We start from the raw sequence: 15,884 nt of genomic DNA, 5'->3' as shown, positions 1-15,884 counted from the left end.
GATTTTTTTGTACTGAAAACGGCTGGAAATGACTGAAGCTTAAAGGGTTAATTCTGGGTAATCCTCTATAGACAGACAAATTAAAGATCAGGTTTCTTTTTCATCCAAATGTGTGGATGGTGTGGTTTTCACATGCCACCCAAGAGATTGTCTCATGAACCCATAACGTTGACCTTTTTGCCAGTCAGAATTTGGAATGGGTTCATAGATGTCGGCTTGTGCTTTCCGCAACAAACCCTCAAGTTGATGCCACTCTGTTGTTGGAGCTTTGGACAGAGAGACATGTGGAGTATGGGGAATTTGTCCCCTAAAGAATCTCAGTTGTGCAAGTGATAGCAGAACAGAAGCTACGCCATTTCCTTCTTTATCTAGATAAATGTGTTGAAGGGTGATTATTTGAGGGGTGTTTGTGCGGAGAACCATTTGTCAAAACTACGATCGGGTCCTGGTGTTGTTTTGTATCTAAAGGTGACATGTAGTCCATCAGGACCATGCATTTGTGTTTGTGCGGGCGAATGTGCATCTTGGATCTTTTTTAACAGTGTTTTGGCTGGTTGTCCTTCAGCATGCTCAGAAATGTCATAAGTCCAATAATAATGTAGGGGTCTTTTGCCCTGCATTATATTGAGTCCGCTATCGTCACTAGAGACGACAGCTGAAGTCATTCCTTTTTTTGTAGGAATAACACAATTTTTTAATGCTGTCATTGCATCTCTGCCCAATAGGTTGACTGGGCAATTGTGATCCACCAGAATTGCTGAGGTGGTATACACTCCCGTTTGTTTATCCCGTATTTTGACCGGGTTAGAGAGTGGATGATTACCTAATTGACCATTCGCTGTTTTGACTAGGATTGTGTTAGTTGAGAATTTTACTCGAGGAGGTGATTCTTCTAAGACTGTTCTGCAGGCTCCTGTATCACACAAACAGTCAAATTCTTGGCCATTTATAATTAATTTTCTATAGGGCAAATCCTCATTTACAGCTCATGCTTGTAGGGCTGCGAAAACATCTACGTCTGGCGTGTCTGTGGTGGTCTGCATCATAGTTTGATTTTTATTTTCTTCATGGTAGGGGAGGGTTAGGGAGGTGTTAACCCCCTCCTCCTTTGGCTCCAAGGAGCTTGTAATTAGTTGTCAATTTTGTGTGCTATTTGGATTGTATACACGCTTTCCTGTATGGCAATTGCGTGCAAAGTGGCCTGTTTTGCCTCATATATAGCATGCATCATCTGAGGTGGGGGGTCTACCTCCTCTACCACGGAACTTTCCTCTGCCTCTGAAACCTCCTCTGCCTCTGTACGTTCCAGAGTAGAATACTGTGGAGGTTGGCGTTTCATCAGAAAAATACGCAGCCGCGGGTTTAGTTAGTTTTTTCTCAATGGCAGCAGTGGCATGTACTGCTCAATCTACAGCATCAACTGCGCCTGTATTTTGTCCAACCCAGTGTTTCACTACAAAACTCTTCACTGAAGGTTGGAGCCCAGAGATAAATGCCCTTTTTAGCTGTTGTTGATAGGGTCCAGTTTTATCATTAGAAGGGTCCATGCCACAGTGAGCCTTGTAAACCTTCTCCAATCTATGTCTATAGTCAACAGGCTCTTCTCCTTCCTTTTGTTTACAGTGCGCTTTTTGTGTAAAATCGGCTTTTCGCATGAATTCTGTTTTTATTCTGTCCACTAGCGCATCAAATGCAGTTTTTAAGTCTTCACTATCATGTTTTAAAGGGTCATGGTTAGTGCCATGTCCTGTAAAGTTTCCTTCAACACGACAGAACTTAGAGCCCAAATAGGTTCTAACCAGTTGATGGCATTCAGGACCGTTTAAATGGTGGCTTTTTCTTAGGCCTTCTAAGGACTCTACTGCACCTGCAGGGTCTTCCTCTGGTTTTGGTATTCCTGCTAGTGCTCGGTCAATGTCTCTGCCTGTCCATGGTCTGTAAACCAAAATAGTCTCACGGGTGTCCTGAACACCTTCAACAGCTGTACCGAAACGTGGATTTGCTCCCTCCACCATAGGACACAACTCTCTGTCAATTTTTGGGGTTCTGTCTTCAAAGTCAGCTGGTTTATATGGGGTCAAGTTTGGGTATAATTCAGGTTTTTTGTCAGGTTCTTTCCTAATCTGGCTTCTAAGTTCATATGTTTTTGTCAAACCACGTCTTTGTTTAAGGAAGTCGTCTCTTTTTTTTCTGCAGAAGTCTTTTTCTTTGGTTTAACGACTTTTGGTTCCTCTGGCGGTGTCGGCGCGCCGGAGAGTCCTCCCTGCGCGCAAGAGAGTTCCCCCCGCGCGTCCCCACCACCAGTGGTTTGTTGTTGCCTTGATTGAATGATGCATGATTTGGATGTTTTATACTCACTAAGGGGGGAACTTTTGTCATATGGTGGTGGTTTGGATTTAAAAAGACCGACAAGGATCAGACTACCGTACTTTGTAAGGTATGCCGCTGCCCGGTCCCATTCATTCATTGAATTTACAATAAAATATGCTATATCGTTATGTATATCGTATCGGGATATAAAATAAGCTATATCGGGATATAAAATTTTGGTCATATCGCCCAGCCCTAGATGAAAGTATACTAAAGTCGAATGAAGCATATTCAATAACATCTCCTGAAGCCAGCAGCCTCATATTTGTAACCATATTTGTTTCTGTATGCGTCTGGCGATCGTTTTTTAGAATTGTCCTATTTTCGATCACCAATGCTGTGGGTCTGTTACTGTCACATAGAAGCCATACTGCAGACACAAAATACAGCAACTTCTTGACGTTTCTTTGACAGCTTGTTGAGGATTAACAGGGTGAACTGCCCAGGGGTGTCAATCAGGTAAAAATAAATGTCGGTGAAGGAAATGTCCGGCCACAATGACGGATCTTCAACCCACCCAGTCTTCAAATTGTAGGGATCTGGCAAGGTTTTACTGTTTCCCTGATATCTCAGCTTACTCACATATCTTTGTCGGGCCTCAGGTGGTAAGGATTGAGCATAATCGGACAATTCCATGGAAGGATAGCTCGCATTGCTATCGTCAGCCATTGTTCCTCTGGTTCCTTTTGCCAACCGGCGCGGGAATCACGTGACTTCGTGACGTCACTGTTTGTAAACACTGGCACTCCCCATTGGATCTGGAAAGGATTGCACTTTAAAAGCACTTTATGCACTTCAAATAATTTTAAAACCATGAAGTAAAAAGTATAAAATGATTAAAACATTTTTTTGATAAAAATGCTCAGAGTAATTTGTTAAACTGTGATTCAAAATCAACTCTTTAAACTGCAGATAAATTCATGTGTGGTATAGTGTTGGGTTGAATATTGCTCATGCCATGATTTGTCGCTTCAGTTTATGTGGTGTTGAGGTTGACAAACATAAATTGAGTGGAGTAGCATTTGCCAATGTGGTGAAAATGTCCACGAGGAATGGTTGTTACAATTTGCTGAATGCAGTAATGCCAACATTGTCCTTTTGTGTTCTGTTTAAAGGTTTTTCACCTTAATCTATCAACTAAACGTATGGACTTATGGAAGTTGCCACCTCTGTATCTCATGCATTTGCGACCACTGCAAAATAAAAGAGGGAAAAGAAAGAAAGCAACTGTCTGATTGATGAGTGGAGTCCTGCTCAAACCCTGGGTAGATGAAACATCCTTTTTCAAGTGGGGAAACTGTGAGAAAAATCATCAATGAGAATCACCTGTCATTGAAAGTGGGAGGACACTTGACACTATGGGAGAGTGCAAAGAACAGAGAGTGAGAGCTGCCTTTAAACAGAACACTGAGCAGTAAAATACATTCACTAACTTACAGCATAAGCAGGGCAGCTCCAATTAAATTTCATTGTATATGAAAGTGTGCAATGACAAAGTTCTTCTCATTCTCAGTTTTCTACCAGCAGTCCTGTCTTGAATCACCTGCAGCAGCATTTTTATGTTCTCTTTATTCTCTTTTTCCATGTCTGTTTTCTGTCTATGTTCCTTATTTTTAACACTTTAAGTTCATTTGTATCAGTTTTAGGTGAAATTGAAAAGAGCTAAAAGTGAACTATTGAGTTGAAATGTGTCCTCTGTGTTGGCTGATGAACATATGGGACACTCTGACACTTGTGTATAGAGTGATATCCTAATGAAGATGTGTTTGATGTGACAGGTGATTGGCAGGAGGAGGAGAGTCTGACGGAGGAGCAGAGGAATGTTGGCAGCCATTTAGTCTGAGCTCAACAACGGAGGAAACATGGATTCTTCACAAAAAGTGAGAAACATACCACTGTAACATTATGATCATTCATTTGTTCTTTAAAATGTGTAAAGTTGCTCCAGTTGGTTAGATGGGCCGACCAAAGCCAGGTGACGATGGCTGGAGAGATGTAGCTCTGCAGAAGCAGCTGTACTGAGGATATAATGGTGGACTGCTAGGAAGCTGCTTGTTTTTTGTTTGAGGCTGAACTAGCTGCTGATCATACTTTCTGAAAATGTCTTACATGGTGATGAAGATAAGTAACAGAAGAAAAGTCTTGTTTTTCAAGCAAGTTGTTCAGGAAGGTAAAGAGCAGCATTTTCTTTGGTAGAGAATAATACTTTTGAGCATTGTGAGTTTACCAGCCTTTTCCTTGTCAAGAAATTCAGACAGTTGAACCCAGAAGTTTCAGGTTTCAAGCATTTTCTTTTTAAAATATTCTTAAGACTGTCCCTGAGGTTTAACATCAAAATATTAGACATACTGAATGACTGTAACCAAACATGTACACACGTGGACAAAATTGTTGGTACCCCTCAGTTAAAGAAGGAAAAACCCACAATTCTCACTGAAATCACTTGAAACTCACAAAAGTAACAATAAATAAAAATTTATTGAAAATCACATAATCAAAATCAGCCATCACTTTTGAATTGTTGATTAACATAATTATTTAAAAAAAACAAACTAATGAAATAGGGCTGGACAAAAATGATGGTACCCATAACTTAATATTTTGTTGCACAACCTTTTGAGGCAATCACTGAAATTAAACGATTTCTGTATTTGTCAATGAGCGTTCTGCAGCTGTCAACAGGTATTTTGGCCCACTCCTCATGAGCAAACAGCTCCAGTTGTCTCAGGTTTGATGGGTGTCTTCTCCAAATGGCATGTTTCAGCTCCTTCCACATATGTTCAATGGGATTCAGATCTGGGCTCAAAGAAGGCCACTTTAGAATAGTCCAACGCTTTTCTCTCAGCCATTCTTGGGTGTTTTTGGCTGTGTGTTTTGGATCGTTGTCCTGTTGGAAGACCCATGACCTGCGACTGAGACCAAGCTTTCTGACACTAGGCAGCACATTACTCTCCAGAATGCCTTGATAGTCTTCAGATTTCATCGTACCTTGCACACTTTCAAGACACCCTGTGCCAGATGCAGCAAAGCAGCCCCAAAACATTACTGAGCCTCCTCCATGTTTCACCGTAGGGACAGTGTTCTTTTCTTCGTATGCTTGGTTTTGAGTCTATGAACATAGAGTTGATGTGCCTTACCAAAAAGCTCCAGTTTGGTCTCATCTGTCCAAAGGACATTCTCCCAGAAGCTTTGTGGCTTGTCAACATGCATTTTTGCAAATTCCAGTCTGGCTTTTTTATGAGTTTTTTTCAGCAGTGGTGTCCTCCTTGGTCGTCTCCCATGAAGTCCACTTTGGCTCAAACAACGACGAATGGTGCGATCTGACACTGACGTACCTTGGCCTTGGAGTTCACCTTTAATTTCTTTGGAGGTTGCTCTGGGCTCTTTGGATACAATTCCAACGATCCGTCTCTTCAATTTGTCATCAATTTTCCTCTTGCGGCCACGTCCAGGGAGGTTGGCTACTGTCCCGTGGGTCTTGAACTTCTGAATAATATGAGCCACTGTTGTCACAGGAACTTCAAGCTGTTTAGAGATGGTCTTATAGCCTTTACCTTTAAGATGTTTGTCTATAATTTTTTTTCGGATGTCCTGGGACAATTCTCTCCTTCGCTTTCTGTTGTCCATGTTCAGTGTGGTACACACCTTTTCACCAAACAGCAGGGTGACTACTTGTCTCCCTTTAAATAGGCAGACTGACTGATTATGAGTTTGGAAACACCTGTGATGTCAATTAAATGACACACCTGAGTTAATCATGTCACTCTGGTCAAATAGTTTTCAATCTTTTATAGAGGTACCATCATTTTTGTCCAGGCCTGTTTCATTAGTTTGTTTTTTTAAATAATTATGTTAATCAACAATTCAAAAGTAATGGCTGTTTTTGATTATTTAATTTTCAATAAATTTTATTTATTGTTACTTTTGTGAGTTTCAAGTGATTTCAGTGAGAATTGTGGGTTTTTCCTTCTTTAACTGAGGGGTACCAACAATTTTGTCGACGTGTGTAAGTCTGGCAACATGGTGCAGCCACGGACACAACCAATGACAACAAGCTGGAATGTTGGTTGTCGATACCAAACTGTGTTTCTTCAATGTGTTCCCCAAGCAGAAAAACCACCTCCATTCCAATCTCCTCCCAGACGTGTGTGACTGTTGACACCTTTGGAGCTTGCTTTGTTGAAGCCTGGCGAATCACCCTCTCTGCAACTCTCAGCACCTTATAATAATAATTTTAAAAATTATATTTATATAGCGCTTTACACAGTGCTAAAAGACACTTTACAGTACAGAGAAAATAAAGAACAAAGCAACTTTAACATGCAAATATAAAAAAAATAAACAAGATTATAAAATCAAACCTTCACTCTGCCTTGTGATGGAATCAGTAGGCCTCCATTGTTTTTCAGAGCTAGAAGGTGGGAGCTCTCGTCAAATGATGATGGTACAGCATCTCTGACCAAGCTTGCACGGCACACATCACCTTCAAAATGAAAATGGAAGATTTGGGAGAGTCTATACAAAAACATCTTACAAAAGCGGTCAAGAGGTTTTCTTCAAATTTCTTCCAACCTTTCTTCAACAAAACTCCTATTTTGATGCATATCTGTTGATAATGAACCCAAACTGCTTAAACTGTAAATAACCTTGTTTGCAAACTATTCTACAGTCAGATGTTCAGTTGTCTGTATTTTTAAGTAAGTGGGTGGGTATGAGACATTAGAGTAGCTTACTGTTGTTAGGGTGAATTACATGTGAACAATACAGTCTGTGCCACCTGTGTAAAATTTGCTGGTCAATGTTATACCAGTAATATATATTTTAGCTTTCCTGTGTCAGTTTGTAATCTAAGTCAGTATTATGGAATATGACTTATAAAGTCTCAGTTCACAGACGGGTCAACACCAGCAGTAAACATAGCCTAGCTAGCTGGCCATGATTTCGCTGGTGGCATAAATACAGCACAGTAATATTCGATTCACAAAAATACAACCAATAGTAATGTTCAATCTTACTTGTGAAAAGTAATCCCTCGTGCGCTGTTTTCGACGATCCGGCGATTTGAACACGAATATGCGGCACAGTGCTCCCAGCATGCTGGTTCTTTCTGCTGCTGAACTGGAAATATCGATGACCGGACCAAGATGGCAAGCCGTCTGCTGTCCCGCTGCTAGCTTCAGGATGGTGACATTGTTTCTCCAACCAGGACACCTCAAAAGAGCAGTGTTCGATTGGCCGCTATTATTATAACAATATAGCCGCTTTTAATGAGAAGCTCGGACGCTGTTGTATGCATTGAATTATATTTTATTCCAACAGTGGTCAAAAAAATAAAACGAAATCACATTTATTACAGTCCCGGAGGTAGGGAGTGGATAAAACCTGTTGAAAGAGTGCCCGCCCGTAATGCGACGCTCCTCAGAAAACAGCGAACGCACCCGTATACAAACAGGGATAATCTGATTGGTCAAAGCTAGCCGGCCTTCTAATTGGTTGACAAGCGTTGATACACAGAAAATCTGAGAGCAGAGCAGAGATCCGTGAGCAGAAGTTCCGTGAGAACAAGAGGAAGAGTTTGGAGTTTGAGCGCAGGAAATCTGCGCGAGCAGCATAGTAACCGAGTAAGAGGAACACCGTTTGAGCACGGCGCAGAGCAAATTTGAGCGCGAGAAGCAGAGTTCTAAGAGAACAATATCACAAATCTGAGAATGAATTGATAAATGCTGCCCTCAAATCAATTTAAAATGCTCTTTGAATTATGATAGGAAATTAATTCCATACAACTTTAGAGCGGCAAGCTTTGCGGCAGTACCTGTTTCTGGTGAATGTCTGCAGCCTCGTAACGCGAAATACTCCCAAATGACCGCTGTGCCGCTTTTCTTGGGGATTAACTGCCGCTTCTGGTTCCGCTGACGCCATTTCAAAACACGAGGAGCCGGTTAATACTGATTGGTTAGCGTGACCTGGTCCACGAGGAGCATGTCGCTTCTGATTGGTCAGCTTGGCCGTAGGGGCATGTGCCACAAAATAGTCAACACAACAGATCCTGGGTCAGTCAGGGGCAACTTCAAAAAAAACGGCGCTTTGACGATCACATGATCGCGCTTTCAGAAATTGCGGTTTTGATCGGAAAACGATAAATCATTCAGCCCTACATGGAATTGAGACTTTTAGGTATATTTTTTCTATGATTGCGTGCTTCCATCACTGCCTCTGTTTTATCTTTGTCTTTTGCTACAGAAATGTAAACACAGCAATGGAGTGAGATGTGGGACCTCTGAGGAGGATAAGGATGGTTCGGCAACAACAGCAAAAAGAGATGAATCACTGAGTTGTGAGCATGTGGCAAGACTTTTATCACAGCAAACAATCAAGCTTCAGAATTCACAAGCGTAGTCCACTGGAGATAAACCATTACAGCTGTGATTCGTAGTGGAAGGTTTTTCCTACCAAGGAGTCTACTTTAAAAAGACATCAACTCATTCACCAGTGGAGTTAAACCATTCAGCTGTGATCAGTGTGGGAAAAGGCTTTTACTCAGAAAGAGTCACTTAAAAAGCCATCAACTTCATTCACAGTGGAGTTAAACCATTCAACTGTGATCAGTGTGGAAAGTCTTTTACTTACAAGAGTCACTTAAAAAGCCATCAACTCATTCAGCAGTGGAGTTAAACCATTTCAGCTGTGATCAGTGTGGAAAGGCTTTTATTCAGAAGCGTAATCTAGGCAACACATCAACTCATTCACAGTGGAGTGAAACCATTCAACTGTAATCAGTGTGGAAAGGCTTTTACTCACAAGAGTACTCTAGCAAGTCTCAACTCATTCACAGTGGAGTTAAACCACTCAACTGTAATCAGTGTGGAAAGGCTTTTACTAAGAAAGTAATTCTAGCAAACACATCAACTCATTCACAGTGGAGTGAAATTGTTTGGCTGTGATCAGTGTGGAAAAGCTTTTAACTCAGAAGAGTCACGTTAAAAAGCCATCAACTCATCACAGTGGAGTTAAACCATTCAGCTGTGATCAGTGTGGAAAGACTTTTACTCACAAGAGTACTCTAGAACACCATCAACTCATTCACAGTGGAGTTAAACCATTCAGCTGTGATCAGTGTGGAAAGGCTTTTACTCAGAAGAGTATGTTAAAAAGACATCAACTCATGCACAGTGGCGTTAAACCATTTAAATGTGATCAGTGTGGAAAGGCTTTTACTCAGAAGCCTATGTTAAAAAGACATCAACTCATGCACAGTGGAGTTAAACCATTCAACTGCGATCAGTGTGTTAAAACCTTTACTCAGCATGAACAGTTGTTGATCCATCAATGCCCCCATTCTGGTAGAAAGCGGTACCACTGTGACTCCTGTGAAAAAACTTTCAACAACCAACAGAGATTAAAACGTCACCAACGCATCCACACTGGACATGATGTGTGGATATGTGATCACTGTGGTGAACCATTTGTACAGTACTCGCAGTTAAAAGCTCATGAAGTGACCCACACTGGGGTTAAACCATACATTTGTGACCAGTGTGGGAAACGCTACAGCTACATTGCAAACCTCAAAGTTCACCAACGTGTCCACACTGGGGAGAGATCGTACAGATGTGACGAGTGTAAGAAGACTTTTACAACTTTGGGTTCCCTGAAACAACACCAGCAGATCCACACCAGAAAGAAAGCATTCAATCAGTGTCACAGTGAGGTATGTAAAGACTGGTCTCAGTCACAGTGTACACACAATTATGTATTGGATCATTTTGGATATTGCTGCAAAATTGTTTCAAAACAGTTTTGAACGACTGTGGTCAGTTGAATTCTGGGGGGGGGGGGCACACTAGCGTCTAACCGACTAGTAAAATACTAAACGTTTCATAAATGAGTAGGCGGTTAAACGATTAAACGACTATCGCGCACATCCCTAATGTAAACCAAAAAAATGTACATTCAATCAGTGTACAAATTATTTGTACATTGGACATGATCATAACAAATTTAGTGGCAGGGTGGCCTGGGTCAACTCATGATTCATTCATCCTGACGCACAGCAGTGAAAAGACTGCAGGCCGGTGCTAAAATGCCGTGGATCAGCAGTTTATTTATATACAGATACATTCATGAGTTACTTTGCATTGACCATTCATGGTAAAATGTGTGTTGTGGGTGGAATGTGAGGTGGATCCACCTGTGCAATCGTCCAGCTGGTGTGTGATTTATCAAGAAATTGCGTGCAGCTGTGCTTATAAATCAGGGGCGAAGGGCATACGCCCATTTCAGATTTTTAGTATGGATCCTACGCAATGTTTTATAAATCAGGCCCCTGGAGCCTATCTCAGCTGACTCGGGCGAAGGCAGGGGACACCCTGGACAGGTCACCAGTCTGTCTCAGGGCTACATATACAGACAAACAATCACACTCACATTCACACCTACGGACAATTTAGAGTAATCAATTAACCTCAGCACAATTTTGGACTGTGGGAGGAAGCCGGAGTGCCTGGAGAAAACCCACGCATGCACAGGGAGAACATGCAAACTCCATGCAGAAAGATCCCGGGATTCGAACCGGGGATCTTCTTGCTGCACAGCAAAGTGCTAACCACTTACTCCACTGTGCAGCCCTTATGGTGATCTTATAACATCAAAATAAAATGTCTTAATTTTTTGTCTGTCAATCTCCGACACTCGCCGGCTTGCGGGTATTCATTTGGAGTCCTGTTGATCTTCGGATCCCAGTGTTTGCTCTACATTAATTCAGCAGTGGTGGACCACCATTCCTAAATCCTAGCCGTCGCTCCATCAATTTTCTTTCTTTTTCTTATTGTTGCAAATACACCACTGCCGCACATCTCTGCCTTCACAGCAGTCCTGCGCAAGTATATTTCATTTATATTTATCTGTCTGCTACATTTACAGATTACTGCAAACTCAAAGTTCATTTATCGCGATTATATTAAATATTTTAAAGCTTTTTGTAAACTCGAGCACCTTTAGCATCTCGAAAAGTGGTCTATTATGGGATGGATACACCGGCTTGAAGTGCTGCAGTGATCAGAAAACCATTTGTTCCACAATTTCCAAATAACCATGTTTTTATCTAAGCTGCCATCAGGAAGATTTTTAAAAGAGACTTTCTGTCCAACACACTCCGTGTTCTCGTCTTCAATCACTGTTCACCAAACTTTGTTGTGCGCTGACAGTGCATCCTGTGAATCTTCTTCACGGGTGGAAAACAGACTTTAGGTTCATTAGCGCTACCTACCTGGCTGGAGTGTTCATCAGTGTTATCGGTGTGCCAGAAGTTTGGTAACTGAGAAAGGTGCGGTTAAATACATTATTTTTTCATGCATTATTTTTTATTAATTGATTAGTCAAAATTAACAAGGGCATAGAGGTAAAAAAGCGATATATGCAGTGTTGTCTTCATTTTAAATGCCAAAAGGATTTTGTGGCTCCCGGTGTTTTCTTTTCTGTGGGAAACGGGTCGAAATGGCTCTTTGAGTGTTAAAGGTTGCCGACCCCTGGTCTAACCTGTATTCATTTTGACACAGAAATCTGGTCCAGGTTAATCTGGGGATGTAGGTTAGATTAGGAATTGTGATGTAATCGGACAACTGAATGTTAAATTCCAACAGGTAAAAGTGTCTTCAGATGTCATTTGGGGTGCTCTATATCTCAGGCAAGGCATCAGTTCTTCAATGCTGTGAAATGCTGTGAATGCTGTGACTGACGTTCTCTGTGTTTGTGTGTTTGTTTTCCAAGCAGAACGGAACAGATGGACAAAACTCTGACTTGTGAACAGTGCTGCTTTGACCAGTCTGGACCAACGTCCAACCAACAAGGAACCCTACAACGACACCAGCGTATGCACACTGGACACAGACTGAACCCCTGCCAAGAAGATTTGTCCATGCAGGGTTCAGTAGAAGTTCATGAAGTCCTCCACAAACTTAAAGTCCTTGAGATCCGGTTTCACAGAATTCGGGTCTAATTTCTTGTTGAGTGTCTTCGTTGCTTCGTTGCAAAATCCCTTAAGAGGAAAGCTGTCGTTAACAGACGTGACTGGTAAATTAATTAAACCATTCAAAGTGGTTACTCAGTTAAATGAATTATCAGTGGTAGAGGGATAGACGTCTGGATGGAGGCAGTGAGCAGCAGGGCGAATTTGCTAGATGACAGCTTAATCGTTCCTCAGATCCCTCTGGGCTGCAGGAACCCGTTAGAGGCAGAGCTGGTTCAGTGATTCTCTGATGATTACTCATAATTAATTTAGGAGATTACTGGCCTGAGGATTCCTACCAACCAACCAACCAACCAACCTACCTACCAACCTACCAAACATGAAGTGTTGGATGAAAAGTCCAATCTTTGAAAGCTGACATGTAGTTGAGAATCATTTCTTTGTAAATTAGCTGCATCCAGTCATTACCATGACATTGGCATCATGGAACCATGACCACATATACGTGTCTGGAGATGGTGGCATTTTTATAACGGCACATTTTCATGCTATGACAGATACAGTGAGGGAAAAAGTTTTCAGAAACCCTGAAAATTTGACAAAATCTTAAATATTATCATGAAATATTTGTTAAAGTCTTGTTTGTGTGTTTCTAAGGGTGTGGCTGCATCAGACAGACACAAATACAAATGACATTTTTTTTGTTGTTTACAAGAAAAACTAACAAAACTAAATTCTACCAAATTTCTCATTTTATGGAACCAGTCAATTTACAGTTTTATTGTCTTTTTTAGGATGTGTTTAGTTTTATGATTGTACTAAAATAAATGACTCTTGAAGACCTCAAAGTGATTCTTAATGCAGTATTTCACAAATGTGTGGGATGTCCAAAAACTTTTTTCCACTGCTGTATTTAACAGCAATTTGATCTGCTGATGTTAGCAAGACAAACAAGTGAAGGTTTCAGGCTTTTATCCAGAATTGTTCTTGAGATAGTCATCTTCAAACAGCCTCAAATTTCAATGTGACAAAATAAAAATGAGTGAAACTGGATCTACAGTCCACTGAAAAACCTCTAAGAAAGTATCTGACATACTGAGCTAATATTTCATAGATACCATTAGAAATATCCATAGTTTATGATTAAAAACTAGTTTTTTGGGAGATGGTCAATGATTTGAAACGGAGTTCCACTGTAGAAAAACCTCAATCTCTGATTCCAGCATCAGTGCTCCATTGTTGCAGTTGTAACATTGTCTTTCAGATGGTCCTAACACAGGCCACAACTGCTCTGAAAACAACACTCATGTTCTTGTTTGGAACAGTTTCTCAGTAGAAATTACGCAGCAATGTCCAAGTTCTCAGCGGCTCCAGTAAGGAAGACTCTTAATGTGAGGAAAAGCATCCTTTGACTTCTTCCTGGAGGTTTTTCTTGTCAGAAATTGTCTTCCAGTGAGGGACTTCTGACTCTGTTCACTTTTCTTGCCCTCTAATATTGTTAAAACACAAGAATCAATGTTTTGGTTCAAATCACATTGTATTTGCATGCAGCTCTGTGTTTTCTGCTCCAGGAATTGGGTGATGTGTACGACCCAGCACCCACAGCTGGTTGGGTGTCATGTGGCTCTGCGTTCTGATTGGATGATTGTCCAACCACTGCCACAAGTATGAAGGTCATCCTGCAGGTGTGGCAGGAACACGTAGTGGAAACACAATAGGTGTGTTCATGTGGCCATGCTGAGGAATCCCTCTGCTTCAAGCAAGTGAAGAACATCATAATAGGTGCTGGTTACTGCCCCCTACAGGTCTCTACACAGTCCTTAATCCTGGAGAATTAGAAAATGACTAAAAAATATATTTTAACTTCATATAATAAAAAATAACTTACACTCAACTTCTCACATGACTGATTAACCCTGACCTGTGGATCAAAATTGACTCATTTTAAAGTTGGAAAATGTGGAAAAAATATATATATATTTTCACAGTGAAACTTCTGATGTCCACGTTTTCAACATTTTTGAGAAATGTTTGAACATTTTTAGGTGGAAATAAAAAGTTAAAAATATTTCTAAAGAACATTGACAAAAAAAATCAACCAAAATCCAGCAAAATTCACTGGATTTTGGTTGATTTTCATGTGAAAAAGAAATAGAAGTTTTACTGAAATGTATCTAATCACTTTAGATATTTTTAGGATTTTTTGGAAGATTTTTGCTCATTTTTTGCAAAATATTTACAACAATTTTCTTGCCAAATTTGGGGGATTTTTTGAAAAGAAAACTTTAAGAAATTACTGGAATTTTCTTCCTGGAGGTTTTGCAAATTTCAGAAATTTGGGGAATTTTTTTTTTACTGAATTTTTTGATTTTTTTTCTACTTTTTTTTAGACCAGGAAACAATGTTTTTTGGTGCCTGTAAATGAGGACAACAGGAGGGTTAAAACATTAAAAGGCAACATTATTAAGGTTTCTTTTATGAAACGCATGACATGGATTTGGTGCCACTTTGAACTAAGATGATCTCTTCTGTTAAACAAACCGTTGATTGTGAATCTTTTTTCCAGATATGAAGCTGCTCCTTCCAGGTCCACAGACAGTAAACAAAACAAAGCTCTCTGTAAAAACCCTCAGAATGTTGAATAGAATAAATGTGGACAGTTTCATGACTGTAAGAGAAGATTTCTGGATCATTTTGTGTCTCATTTGTGTCTTTATGTGTTTTGTTTTGTTCAGTTTACGTCTTTCTGTCTGTTTTTAAACATTGTGCATCTTTTCATGTTATTTTTCTATCATTCTGGTCATTTTGTGCCTTAATTTTGACCATTTTGTGGTTCATTTTGGTCATTTTGTGTGTTTTTAAGTTTGTTTCTGTTTAAAATTGTTCATCTTGTTAGTTCTTTTGGTCAGTTCACGTCTATTTCATCGTTCTGTGACTCAGTGGCCATTTCTGTTTCAGTTTTCATCTCATTTTTGCTCTGAATTGCTCATTTTATCGCATTTAAGTCATTTTCCATCACTTTAAAGTTGTTTTTGTTCAATTTTGGTCATGTTGCATCTTTTTGGATCATTTTGTGCATTTCTGTATGTTTTTAGGAAAAAAATGTTGTATAAATCAGACAGTAAATGATCTGTGAACAAACCTCTGTGTAAAACCTTCAGAATGTTGAAAAGAATAAATTTGGACCGTGATGAATGTTAGTAAAGATTTCTGGATCAATCTGGTCATTTTGAGGCTAATTTTGGTCATGTTTTTATCTAATTCAGGTCATTTTTTTGTCTCTTTTTGTGCCATTTGTCCACGAGAGGACAGATGGTTCAATCACAGAATGAGGGTATGTATTGAAAAAATATTCAAAATTAGTCCAGAGTAGTGACTATAATTTGAATTTTAATACACTTAACCAAGTGCTATAGGTGGAAAAAACATGTTTACACAGCATGATGTTGCTTTGTGATGTTCCAACTGACATGCTGATTTCAAAATGGAAGCATTTTAATTTCTAATGCTCTCATAGAAGATGACTGGTCAATAAAATTTACTCCTGTGA

The 15,884-nt window shown here is 40.1% G+C and overlaps 1 protein-coding gene and 1 long non-coding RNA gene across 2 annotated transcripts in view; one reads left to right on the top strand and one right to left on the bottom strand.

Moving 5' to 3' along the window:
* The window catches only part of LOC127537550 (zinc finger protein 239-like), a 107,887-nt gene extending 95,760 nt beyond the window's left edge, over positions 1-12,127 (top strand). Inside the window, exon 6 of the transcript XR_007947274.1 lies at positions 11,938-12,127. The gene's annotated coding sequence lies outside the window, so the exon portion shown is untranslated. The remainder of the gene's footprint in view (positions 1-11,937) is intronic.
* LOC127537559 (uncharacterized) overlaps positions 1-15,884 on the bottom strand; it is a 96,165-nt gene that overhangs the window by 14,328 nt on the left and 65,953 nt on the right. The window lies entirely within an intron of this gene.

The sequence above is a fragment of the Acanthochromis polyacanthus genome, chromosome 15, assembly GCF_021347895.1.
Source record: "Acanthochromis polyacanthus isolate Apoly-LR-REF ecotype Palm Island chromosome 15, KAUST_Apoly_ChrSc, whole genome shotgun sequence".
Lineage (NCBI taxonomy): Eukaryota > Metazoa > Chordata > Actinopteri > Pomacentridae > Acanthochromis > Acanthochromis polyacanthus.
Note: the sequence above shows the minus strand (reverse complement) of the source record. Positions and strands in the feature narration are given on the sequence as shown.